This window comes from Tachypleus tridentatus, chromosome 9 (genome assembly GCF_004210375.1).
Source record: "Tachypleus tridentatus isolate NWPU-2018 chromosome 9, ASM421037v1, whole genome shotgun sequence".
NCBI classification, from domain to species: domain Eukaryota; kingdom Metazoa; phylum Arthropoda; class Merostomata; order Xiphosura; family Limulidae; genus Tachypleus; species Tachypleus tridentatus.
Genome location: NC_134833.1, coordinates 85141941 through 85154123, shown reverse-complemented (window position 1 = coordinate 85154123; position 12183 = coordinate 85141941).

The window sequence follows — 12183 nt, the reverse complement described above, 5'->3', positions numbered from 1 at the left end:
AACGTTAAAGTTGTTCTTTTGTATGTTTGTTTTTTATCAAGAATCGTCCAGAAATTAGATAAGTTAATCTGCATACAAGTACAAACCTGTTCCCATTGTAGGTAGTATCAAAACCCGGGTTTTTTGCGTTAATAGACTTGCTACATTACTACAGGGAGGCATGAGATAAGCGCTCATTATTGTTTTACTTCTACATCTCAGTCTTCTATTAAATTCAAGTCATTCAACTTACGGATTTATGATTTAAAACTCAGGATTAGCCTGTGGTCTCACTGGGCCGGACAGAAGCACTCGACTCGTAATATGTGAGTAGTGGGTTCAGTCCTGTCACCGAATATATTTATGAAAGAGCTAAAATGTGACAACTATTCTCACTTTCCGTTGATAAAGAGAACCACAAGAGTTGGCGGCGGGTGGTCTTGACTATCTGTCTTCCTTTTAGCCTATTATTTCTAAATGAGAAATGGTTAGTGCAATTAGTATTCGGGTAGCTTTACGCAAAATTCAGCAAATAAACAATACTGTCAGACGTAATAGTTCTAGTGTGACCAAACTGTGAATATGCAGATTTACGGTTCGCATTTTGTTGCCTCAAAATCGCACTTCACACTTTGGGGCTATTAGTACACAATAAAAGTGACAATCAAATACCATTATTTGGTCAGCCACGAATATCTTAAGATATTGGAGATAGTGCTGTTAACTAGGTGTCTTCCATGTACTTTGTCATCCCAAAGTATACACGGATAGCTCTGGTGTAACTTTGTACGAAAATTCTAAAACAAGCAATCCATTGGTTCTATTTCTAGCTCATCAACACTGCTTGGAGGCGAACCACATGCAGAGATGCCAACCATTACGATTTGAGCGTAATCATTACGATTTTGGTGTATACAGAATGACTATACGCTCATACAGACAAATATTACGACTTTTTGCAACTTCCAAATTATTATATGTTATATAGGCCTGTACAGTAAAGTGATAAATTGTTCCCCCAGGGCTTTGATAGGGGTAAAAATAAAATTTCTAGTGAGCTACAACTAAATTTTGATAATAAATAAAAGACATAGTCAAAATGGCTACTTGCGATAATCATGTTTGTGCTTGAAGTAATAAAAAAAAATATTTGTATCTCCGACGTCTACCAATAGTTTGAGTGCAGTGCTTCTCCATACAGGGTACGTGGGGGAATCCATAGTTATATCATCAGTGCTTGTCAGCCAATCAGCGCTCGCGTAAATGGGTATTTCTCGTTTTCTAAGCGGCACAGAAACACCAATGCGATCGTTCACAAGATGGAAAAGAGGCCTCGTTCTCCAGATTGTCTTGTTTCTGGCAAATCTAAAAGGACTAAAACTGTGAAAGGGCTGTCTACAATCATTACACTCAGTCATTTGAAATAGTTTGGCATCTCTGAACATGTTATCACGTGCCTTCTCAGATAGTTCTATACATCTTCAACTGGACTGAAGTCCGGTGAATATAGTGACCAGTCCACTTTATTCTTTGAAGACTTTGTTAACCGCTTGAACTCGGGTGACGTCATTCGTTAAAACAAAATTCTGATTAGCTGCGTCTTCATACAACATTTATAATGCCATATTATAGCACGTAAAAATCGATGTGGTTACCAACAATAATCTCTGCCAAGATCAGTGTATTATCTTCGCCACTTGCCTGTCTTTACTTCGTGAAATTTAAGTCAAATCTGGAACCAGTCACTCATCAAATACGTACACGGCTCGCATCTAACTGTAGTGTACTGAATAAATCTGGGCAGTTACATTGTTTCGTTGTGTACCATTTGTCATAATTTGTCTGACAACTCAGTCGTTTAGATTAAACATATTAAATCAGTATTTTTTTAAAATTAAATCTTATGCTATCAGGTTTGAGAATGATGTTAAATTCAAGAAAGTTTTAAATAATATAACAGAACCCAAGTCATGATAAATAAAATATACAAAATTTACGTTGATTAATATGAATTTAACGGGAAATAAGTACTTCGTACAACACTATTGTATCATTCAAGTAATACTGCAAAGTTTAAAGTTTACGTTACATCAACCAGAATAACACTCGTTAACGCGAACACTATATTTGTTTCGCGAAATAACACGCAAGCACTATCTGCAAATAGCAGTTTCTTACTTTAAACTGATAAGTTTAATGGGTTAGTCAACAGCACCCATTACCAGTTCCTCGGTTACTTTTATCAAACAATGATATTTGATTGTTACTCTTATGACACACTGGGTCTAGAAGTGCAAGCACAACATTTCGACAAAATGGTGCGAATCATGGACGCTCATACTCGAAGTCTATAACACGGAAAGTTAATATTGTTTTTCAACTGTGATTATCTTGAGGTGAACTACTTGTTTCAAGTTCTAGAAAAAGCGAAACTTTAACACTTTGTTCTATTAAATCGCGAAGTTAAAACGAGTGAATTTATACTATTTGAACACTCTGACTTTCCTCTTAAATTTTGGGGCTGTTTTAATTGCTCACAAAATTTTGGTTTATCTATAAATTCCAAAATTACTAAGTTACAACTACATGATAACACGAACGGACTGTCAACATATGTGTATGAAATTTTAACATAATTATTATGTTTTAGAGAGACGTATGTTTGTTGTTTGAATTTCACGCAAAACTGCACGAGGGCTATCTATGATAGCTGTCATAATATAGCAGTGTAAGACTAGAGGAAAGACATCTAGTCATCACCACCCACTGACAACTCTTAGGCTATTTTTTACCAACGAGTAGCGGGATTCGCCGTCACATTATAACGCCCCAACGGCTGAAAGGTTGAGCATATTTGGTGTAGGGGTATTCGAACCCGCGACCTTCAGATGACGAGTTGATCGCTCTAATAACTTGACCATACGAGCTTTAGAGCGACGTTAGCGAAACGTCCTTTTATCGCTTCAGTATTTTGATTCAACCGACATACCTCTCAGAATCTTAATTTTTAGTGGTTGATTTTTATTTTAGCAATTCACTTTATTACAATTGTTGTTGTTTTAAATTAAGCACAAAGCTACACAATGGGCTATCTGCGCACTGCCCACCACGGTTATCGAAACCCGGTTTTTAGCGTTGTAAGTTCGCAGACATACCGCTGAGCCACTGGGGGACACACTTTATCACGTTCTACTTTCTTTAATTAAGGGAGTAGTGGTGTCACAAATCCGTTATTAATTGTCACAGGTGTGGTGTGGATCGATACTCATTACTGTGAACTGGAGCATTTCTTTTAATAAAAAGGATCAGAGTTGATTTGATGGAAGTAAGATTACACGTCTTCACAGATTTTAGCCTTATTTCTTCGATCGAAAACGATAAATTAAATCACTCTCTTTGTATTTCAATGTGACTGTAATTTCTAGGCTGTCATTATACACACTGCTCTTTTATATTTCCGTGAAGAATTATCTGAGAAACACAGAACAGTACAGTGCTCCCTCCCATTCTGTTACGTTTTCTTAAACTGGTCTGTTATTGGGCAGTCACGGGAATTAGGAATTGATGGTTAAAGAGAAAGAGGAAACAAAGAAACAAATTTTTGTTTTCATTTATTTAATAATTATTACTTTTTTATTATTTTAAAACTAAATACGTTTTAACAAATTCTAGTTGTCTTTGGTTATAATACGCGAAATAATAAACGTTACATAATTTAAATTATAAATCTAAGTTATTGTCATTTAAACTGTTTCAGAGCTGTTACATTGTCGTTCCGTATGGGAAGAAATGCTCCAGTTTTTCACATTGTTAATCTGTTAATACCAGGAAGAAGGCAACCAGGTGCTATTGAAACATGTCAGGTCCTATGTATTAAAAATAGTATTTTAATTTATACTTTCCTAACTTTGTTTTCGTGTCTGATTTTGTTCGATTGGAAGATGAACAAGACCAGATACTTACATGCAATGTGTTTCACACAAGCAAAAGTACCCGTCCCCAGTAACAGTAAAAATTAAAGTTAATCAATAAATTCAAATTATTTCATGCATTTTAAAAATGTTGCTCGTGTTGCGCGTTTGGTTTCATTTAGAGCTAAAGCTCTGAGCTTCTTAGGCCGCCCAAAGTGATACGTAATTATTGAACACTTCAGTCATGCTAAGAGCTGCTAAACAATAACATCTACATCTTTATTCTTTAAATTACGTCACATTTTAAAATGGGAATCATAGGGTGATTAACTACTAACAATTTATCCTGCTAGGGAAATAAACTTTATCATCAACATAATTTATGTCTGTCCTGTTCTCCTGTGGTTTTAAGCGATTTGCCAAAAACATTTACAAATAGTTTATATGCTGCAAAATAATACAAGTGCATAAAAAACACGAAAAAGTGTCGTTGAGAAAGAAAAAAAATCAAAACAAAGCTTAGCATATTGATAGATGAAATTATGAATTACATTTTCAAAAAGTAAATGTCTCGATAATGCAAATATTACTTACGCGCAACAGTAATTTGAAGGTTGTTAGATACGTTATTTGATCTATATAACACTAGAGAAATATTGAAGAGTTATAAAAATTCTATCATACATTACGTATAATTCTTTAATTTTTACTGCAATCTATTGTCTTTATTTAAAAATAGGGATATTCGTTTTAGAAAATTCCTTATACCACAAAATCATATATAGTTATAACTGATAGACTTTAAATCCACTTTTCAAAAATAATGGAAAGTCAGACAAATTATGGATCCAAGCACAGGACTGTAAAAAAAAAAATTCTTCTTTTTTCTTCTTAACAGGAACTTCACAAACATGCATATGTACTGTCCGTCCATAATTTTGAAGTGAAGAAACTAAAGGAAGAACGCACTGCCAGCACTTGGTCTCCTCTTATCTGACCCAGTCAGTACTCAGAACACTGCCAGCACTTGGTCTACTCTTATCTGACCCAGTCAGTACTCAGAACACTGCCAGCACTTGGTCTACTCTTATCTGACTCAGTCAGTACTCAGAACACTGCCAGCACTTGGTCTCCTCTTATCTGACTCAGTCAGTACTCAGAACACTGCCAGCACTTGGTCTCCTCTTATCTGACCCAGTCAGTACTCAGAACACTGCCAGCACTTGGTCTACTCTTATCTGACCCAGTCAGTACTCAGAACACTGCCAGCACTTGGTCTACTCTTATCTGACCCAGTCAGTACTCAGAACACTGCCAGCACTTGGTCTCCTCTTATCTGACCCAGTCAGTACTCAGAACACTGCCAGCGCGGTCTACTCTTATCTGACCCAGTCAGTACTCAGAACACTGCCAGCACTTGGTCTACTCTTATCTGACTCAGTCAGTACTCAGAACACTGCCAGCACTTGGTCTACTCTTATCTGACCCAGTCGGTACTCAGAACACTGCCAGCACTTGGTCTACTCTTATCTGACTCAGTCAGTACTCAGAACACTGCCAGCACTTGGTCTACTCTTATCTGACTCAGTCAGTACTCAGAACACTGCCAGCACTTGGTCTACTCTTATCTGACCCAGTCAGTACTCAGAACACTGCCAGCATTTGGTCTACTCTTATCTGACTCAGTCAGTACTCAGAACACTGCCAGCGCTTGGTCTACTCTTATCTGACCCAGTCGGTACTCAGAACACTGCCAGCGCGGTCTGCTCTTATCTGACCCAGTCGGTACTCAGAACACTGCCAGCACTTGGTCTACTCTTATCTGACCCAGTCAGTACTCAGAACACTGCCAGCACTTGGTCTACTCTTATCTGACTCAGTCAGTACTCAGAACACTGCCAGCGCGGTCTCCTCTTATCTGACCCAGTCGGTACTCAGAACACTGCCAGCACTTGGTCTACTCTTATCTGACTCAGTCAGTACTCAGAACACTGCCAGCACTTGGTCTACTCTTATCTGACCCAGTCGGTACTCAGAACACTGCCAGCACTTGGTCTACTCTTATCTGACTCAGTCAGTACTCAGAACACTGCCAGCACTTGGTCTACTCTTATCTGACCCAGTCAGTACTCAGAACACTGCCAGCACTTGGTCTACTCTTATCTGACCCAGTCAGGTACTCAGAACACTGCCAGCGCTTGGTCTACTCTTATCTGACCCAGTCGGTACTCAGAACACTGCCAGCACTTGGTCTACTCTTATCTGACCCAGTCAGTACTCAGAACACTGCCAGCGCTTGGTCTACTCTTATCTGACCCAGTCGGTACTCAGAACACTGCCAGCACTTGGTCTACTCTTATCTGACCCAGTCGGTACTCAGAACACTGCCAGCGCGGTCTACTCTTATCTGACCCAGTCGGTACTCAGAACACTGCCAGCACTTGGTCTACTCTTATCTGACCCAGTCAGTACTCAGAACACTGCCAGCACTTGGTCTACTCTTATCTGACCCAGTCAGTACTCAGAACACTGCCAGCACTTGGTCTACTCTTATCTGACCCAGTCAGTACTCAGAACACTGCCAGCGCTTGGTCTACTCTTATCTGACTCAGTCAGTACTCAGAACACTGCCAGCACTTGGTCTACTCTTATCTGACTCAGTCAGTACTCAGAACACTGCCAGCACTTGGTCTACTCTTATCTGACCCAGTCGGTACTCAGAACACTGCCAGCACTTGGTCTACTCTTATCTGACCCAGTCGGTACTCAGAACACTGCCAGCGCTTGGTCTACTCTTATCTGACTCAGTCAGTACTCAGAACACTGCCAGCGCGGTCTACTCTTATCTGACTCAGTCAGTACTCAGAACACTGCCAGCGCGGTCTACTCTTATCTGACTCAGTCAGTACTCAGAACACTGCCAGCACTTGGTCTACTCTTATCTGACTCAGTCAGTACTCAGAACACTGCCAGCACTTGGTCTACTCTTATCTGACTCAGTCAGTACTCAGAACACTGCCAGCGCTTGGTCTACTCTTATCTGACTCAGTCAGTACTCAGAACACTGCCAGCACTTGGTCTACTCTTATCTGACTCAGTCAGTACTCAGAACACTGCCAGCACTTGGTCTACTCTTATCTGACTCAGTCAGTACTCAGAACACTGCCAGCACTTGGTCTACTCTTATCTGACCCAGTCAGTACTCAGAACACTGCCAGCACTTGGTCTACTCTTATCTGACCCAGTCAGTACTCAGAACACTGCCAGCACTTGGTCTACTCTTATCTGACTCAGTCAGTACTCAGAACACTGCCAGCACTTGGTCTACTCTTATCTGACTCAGTCAGTACTCAGAACACTGCCAGCACTTGGTCTACTCTTATCTGACTCAGTCAGTACTCAGAACACTGCCAGCACGGTCTACTCTTATCTGACTCAGTCAGTACTCAGAACACTGCCAGCGCGGTCTACTCTTATCTGACTCAGTCAGTACTCAGAACACTGCCAGCGCTTGGTCTACTCTTATCTGACCCAGTCAGTACTCAGAACACTGCCAGCACTTGGTCTACTCTTATCTGACCCAGTCAGTACTCAGAACACTGCCAGCACTTGGTCTACTCTTATCTGACCCAGTCAGTACTCAGAACACTGCCAGCGCTTGGTCTACTCTTATCTGACCCAGTCAGTACTCAGAACACTGCCAGCGCTTGGTCTACTCTTATCTGACTCAGTCAGTACTCAGAACACTGCCAGCACTTGGTCTACTCTTATCTGACCCAGTCAGTACTCAGAACACTGCCAGCACTTGGTCTACTCTTATCTGACCCAGTCGGTACTCAGAACACTGCCAGCACTTGGTCTACTCTTATCTGACTCAGTCGGTACTCAGAACACTGCCAGCACTTGGTCTACTCTTATCTGACTCAGTCAGTACTCAGAACACTGCCAGCACTTGGTCTACTCTTATCTGACCCAGTCAGGTACTCAGAACACTGCCAGCACTTGGTCTACTCTTATCTGACCCAGTCAGTACTCAGAACACTGCCAGCACTTGGTCTACTCTTATCTGACTCAGTCAGTACTCAGAACACTGCCAGCACTTGGTCTGCTCTTATCTGACCCAGTCGGTACTCAGAACACTGCCAGCACTTGGTCTACTCTTATCTGACTCAGTCAGTACTCAGAACACTGCCAGCACTTGGTCTACTCTTATCTGACTCAGTCAGTACTCAGAACACTGCCAGCACTTGGTCTACTCTTATCTGACCCAGTCAGTACTCAGAACACTGCCAGCACTTGGTCTACTCTTATCTGACCCAGTCAGTACTCAGAACACTGCCAGCACTTGGTCTACTCTTATCTGACCCAGTCAGTACTCAGAACACTGCCAGCACTTGGTCTACTCTTATCTGACTCAGTCAGTACTCAGAACACTGCCAGCACTTGGTCTACTCTTATCTGACCCAGTCAGTACTCAGAACACTGCCAGCACTTGGTCTACTCTTATCTGACCCAGTCAGTACTCAGAACACTGCCAGCACTTGGTCTACTCTTATCTGACTCAGTCAGTACTCAGAACACTGCCAGCACTTGGTCTACTCTTATCTGACTCAGTCAGTACTCAGAACACTGCCAGCACTTGGTCTACTCTTATCTGACCCAGTCAGTACTCAGAACACTGCCAGCACTTGGTCTACTCTTATCTGACCCAGTCAGTACTCAGAACACTGCCAGCACGCGGTCTACTCTTATCTGACTCAGTCAGTACTCAGAACACTGCCAGCACTTGGTCTACTCTTATCTGACCCAGTCAGTACTCAGAACACTGCCAGCACTTGGTCTACTCTTATCTGACTCAGTCAGTACTCAGAACACTGCCAGCACTTGGTCTACTCTTATCTGACTCAGTCAGTACTCAGAACACTGCCAGCACTTGGTCTACTCTTATCTGACCCAGTCAGTACTCAGAACACTGCCAGCACTTGGTCTACTCTTATCTGACCCAGTCGGTACTCAGAACACTGCCAGCACTTGGTCTACTCTTATCTGACCCAGTCAGTACTCAGAACACTGCCAGCACTTGGTCTACTCTTATCTGACTCAGTCAGTACTCAGAACACTGCCAGCACTTGGTCTACTCTTATCTGACTCAGTCAGTACTCAGAACACTGCCAGCACGGTCTACTCTTATCTGACCCAGTCAGTACTCAGAACACTGCCAGCACTTGGTCTACTCTTATCTGACCCAGTCAGTACTCAGAACACTGCCAGCACTTGGTCTACTCTTATCTGACCCAGTCAGTACTCAGAACACTGCCAGCGCTTGGTCTACTCTTATCTGACTCAGTCAGTACTCAGAACACTGCCAGCACTTGGTCTACTCTTATCTGACTCAGTCAGTACTCAGAACACTGCCAGCGCGGTCTACTCTTATCTGACCCAGTCAGTACTCAGAACACTGCCAGCACTTGGTCTACTCTTATCTGACCCAGTCGGTACTCAGAACACTGCCAGCACTTGGTCTACTCTTATCTGACTCAGTCAGTACTCAGAACACTGCCAGCACTTGGTCTACTCTTATCTGACTCAGTCAGTACTCAGAACACTGCCAGCGCGGTCTGCTCTTATCTGACCCAGTCAGTACTCAGAACACTGCCAGCACTTGGTCTACTCTTATCTGACTCAGTCAGGTACTCAGAACACTGCCAGCACTTGGTCTACTCTTATCTGACCCAGTCAGTACTCAGAACACTGCCAGCACTTGGTCTACTCTTATCTGACCCAGTCAGTACTCAGAACACTGCCAGCACTTGGTCTACTCTTATCTGACCCAGTCAGTACTCAGAACACTGCCAGCACTTGGTCTACTCTTATCTGACCCAGTCAGTACTCAGAACACTGCCAGCACTTGGTCTACTCTTATCTGACCCAGTCGGTACTCAGAACACTGCCAGCACTTGGTCTACTCTTATCTGACCCAGTCAGTACTCAGAACACTGCCAGCACTTGGTCTACTCTTATCTGACCCAGTCAGTACTCAGAACACTGCCAGCACTTGGTCTACTCTTATCTGACCCAGTCAGTACTCAGAACACTGCCAGCACTTGGTCTACTCTTATCTGACTCAGTCAGTACTCAGAACACTGCCAGCACTTGGTCTACTCTTATCTGACCCAGTCAGTACTCAGAACACTGCCAGCACTTGGTCTACTCTTATCTGACTCAGTCAGTACTCAGAACACTGCCAGCACTTGGTCTACTCTTATCTGACCCAGTCAGTACTCAGAACACTGCCAGCACTTGGTCTACTCTTATCTGACCCAGTCAGTACTCAGAACACTGCCAGCACTTGGTCTACTCTTATCTGACTCAGTCAGTACTCAGAACACTGCCAGCACTTGGTCTACTCTTATCTGACCCAGTCAGTACTCAGAACACTGCCAGCGCGGTCTACTCTTATCTGACCCAGTCAGTACTCAGAACACTGCCAGCACTTGGTCTACTCTTATCTGACTCAGTCAGTACTCAGAACACTGCCAGCGCTTGGTCTACTCTTATCTGACTCAGTCAGTACTCAGAACACTGCCAGCACTTGGTCTACTCTTATCTGACCCAGTCAGTACTCAGAACACTGCCAGCGCTTGGTCTACTCTTATCTGACCCAGTCAGTACTCAGAACACTGCCAGCGCGGTCTACTCTTATCTGACTCAGTCAGTACTCAGAACACTGCCAGCACTTGGTCTACTCTTATCTGACTCAGTCAGTACTCAGAACACTGCCAGCACGGGTCTACTCTTATCTGACCCAGTCAGTACTCAGAACACTGCCAGCACTTGGTCTACTCTTATCTGACTCAGTCAGTACTCAGAACACTGCCAGCACTTGGTCTACTCTTATCTGACCCAGTCAGTACTCAGAACACTGCCAGCACTTGGTCTACTCTTATCTGACCCAGTCAGTACTCAGAACACTGCCAGCACTTGGTCTACTCTTATCTGACTCAGTCAGTACTCAGAACACTGCCAGCACTTGGTCTACTCTTATCTGACCCAGTCAGTACTCAGAACACTGCCAGCACTTGGTCTACTCTTATCTGACCCAGTCAGTACTCAGAACACTGCCAGCACTTGGTCTACTCTTATCTGACCCAGTCAGTACTCAGAACACTGCCAGCACTTGGTCTACTCTTATCTGACTCAGTCAGTACTCAGAACACTGCCAGCACTTGGTCTACTCTTATCTGACTCAGTCAGTACTCAGAACACTGCCAGCACTTGGTCTACTCTTATCTGACTCAGTCAGTACTCAGAATCCTGCCAGCACTTGGTCTACTCTTATCTGACTCAGTCAGTACTCAGAACACTGCCAGCACTTGGTCTACTCTTATCTGACCCAGTCAGTACTCAGAATCCTCTGTCACATTCACGGACCCAAACTGCAGAGCTCGTTTTTTTTTCTGCAATGTGTGTCGAGAACCATGAATCCAACACGTCACCTCCCCCCTTCCTACACTTTAATAAGCCCTTTAATACAAAATACAAGCATTAGAAGAAGGAAATCTAGCTTGTATTCTCAACTAGGTGATTTCAAAGCAACAGCCACTAGTGTTAATTTATTAACCAAGTTTCATGAATGATCAAAACTAAATGGTGGCACGAACACATGAAGCTTGAAGCTGAATAAAGTAAATTTGTCTGACTAGACAAGTCATCGATCACGTGTGTTCTTGTATCCTATAAGACGAGAGCGCAGTGTTTGTTGGGATTTTGTAGCTAAAATCATCCATTATATGTGTGTTGAAATCCATCATCTAGAGTGGGCTACTTGATTGCTGTTATGTTTAGTACGATAACTTGTAATTTTCTGACAGTGTATATTGGCGCTTCGTTCATTTTTATTGCTCTTTGTTTCGAGCCAGAGAATCGCTCTCTGACATTAAAGTATTTTAATACTAAAGATAACAACAATGTATGAGAAAAAAAAAATTTGCAACTCAATGACGTGTTCGCACCAGTTACATCTGCTCCGATAAATCAATACCTGAATGACCGTTATTCCCCTGTCAAGATCATTCAACGTTCCGGTGTTATTGCAAGGGTAGTTTTGTTGTTGTTGTTTTTTTTGCCAGAGATAAAAAAAGAACTCTGGAGTAGGACACATTTCCGCTCTTTTATAGTATTTTCTCTTTTACTTTAAAGACAAAAGAAATAAGTTAAAGAGCTAATTATTACCTTCCACAAAGCGGACGATGTATTTAACTTCTAACTACGTCATTAGAGATTTAATAACAAA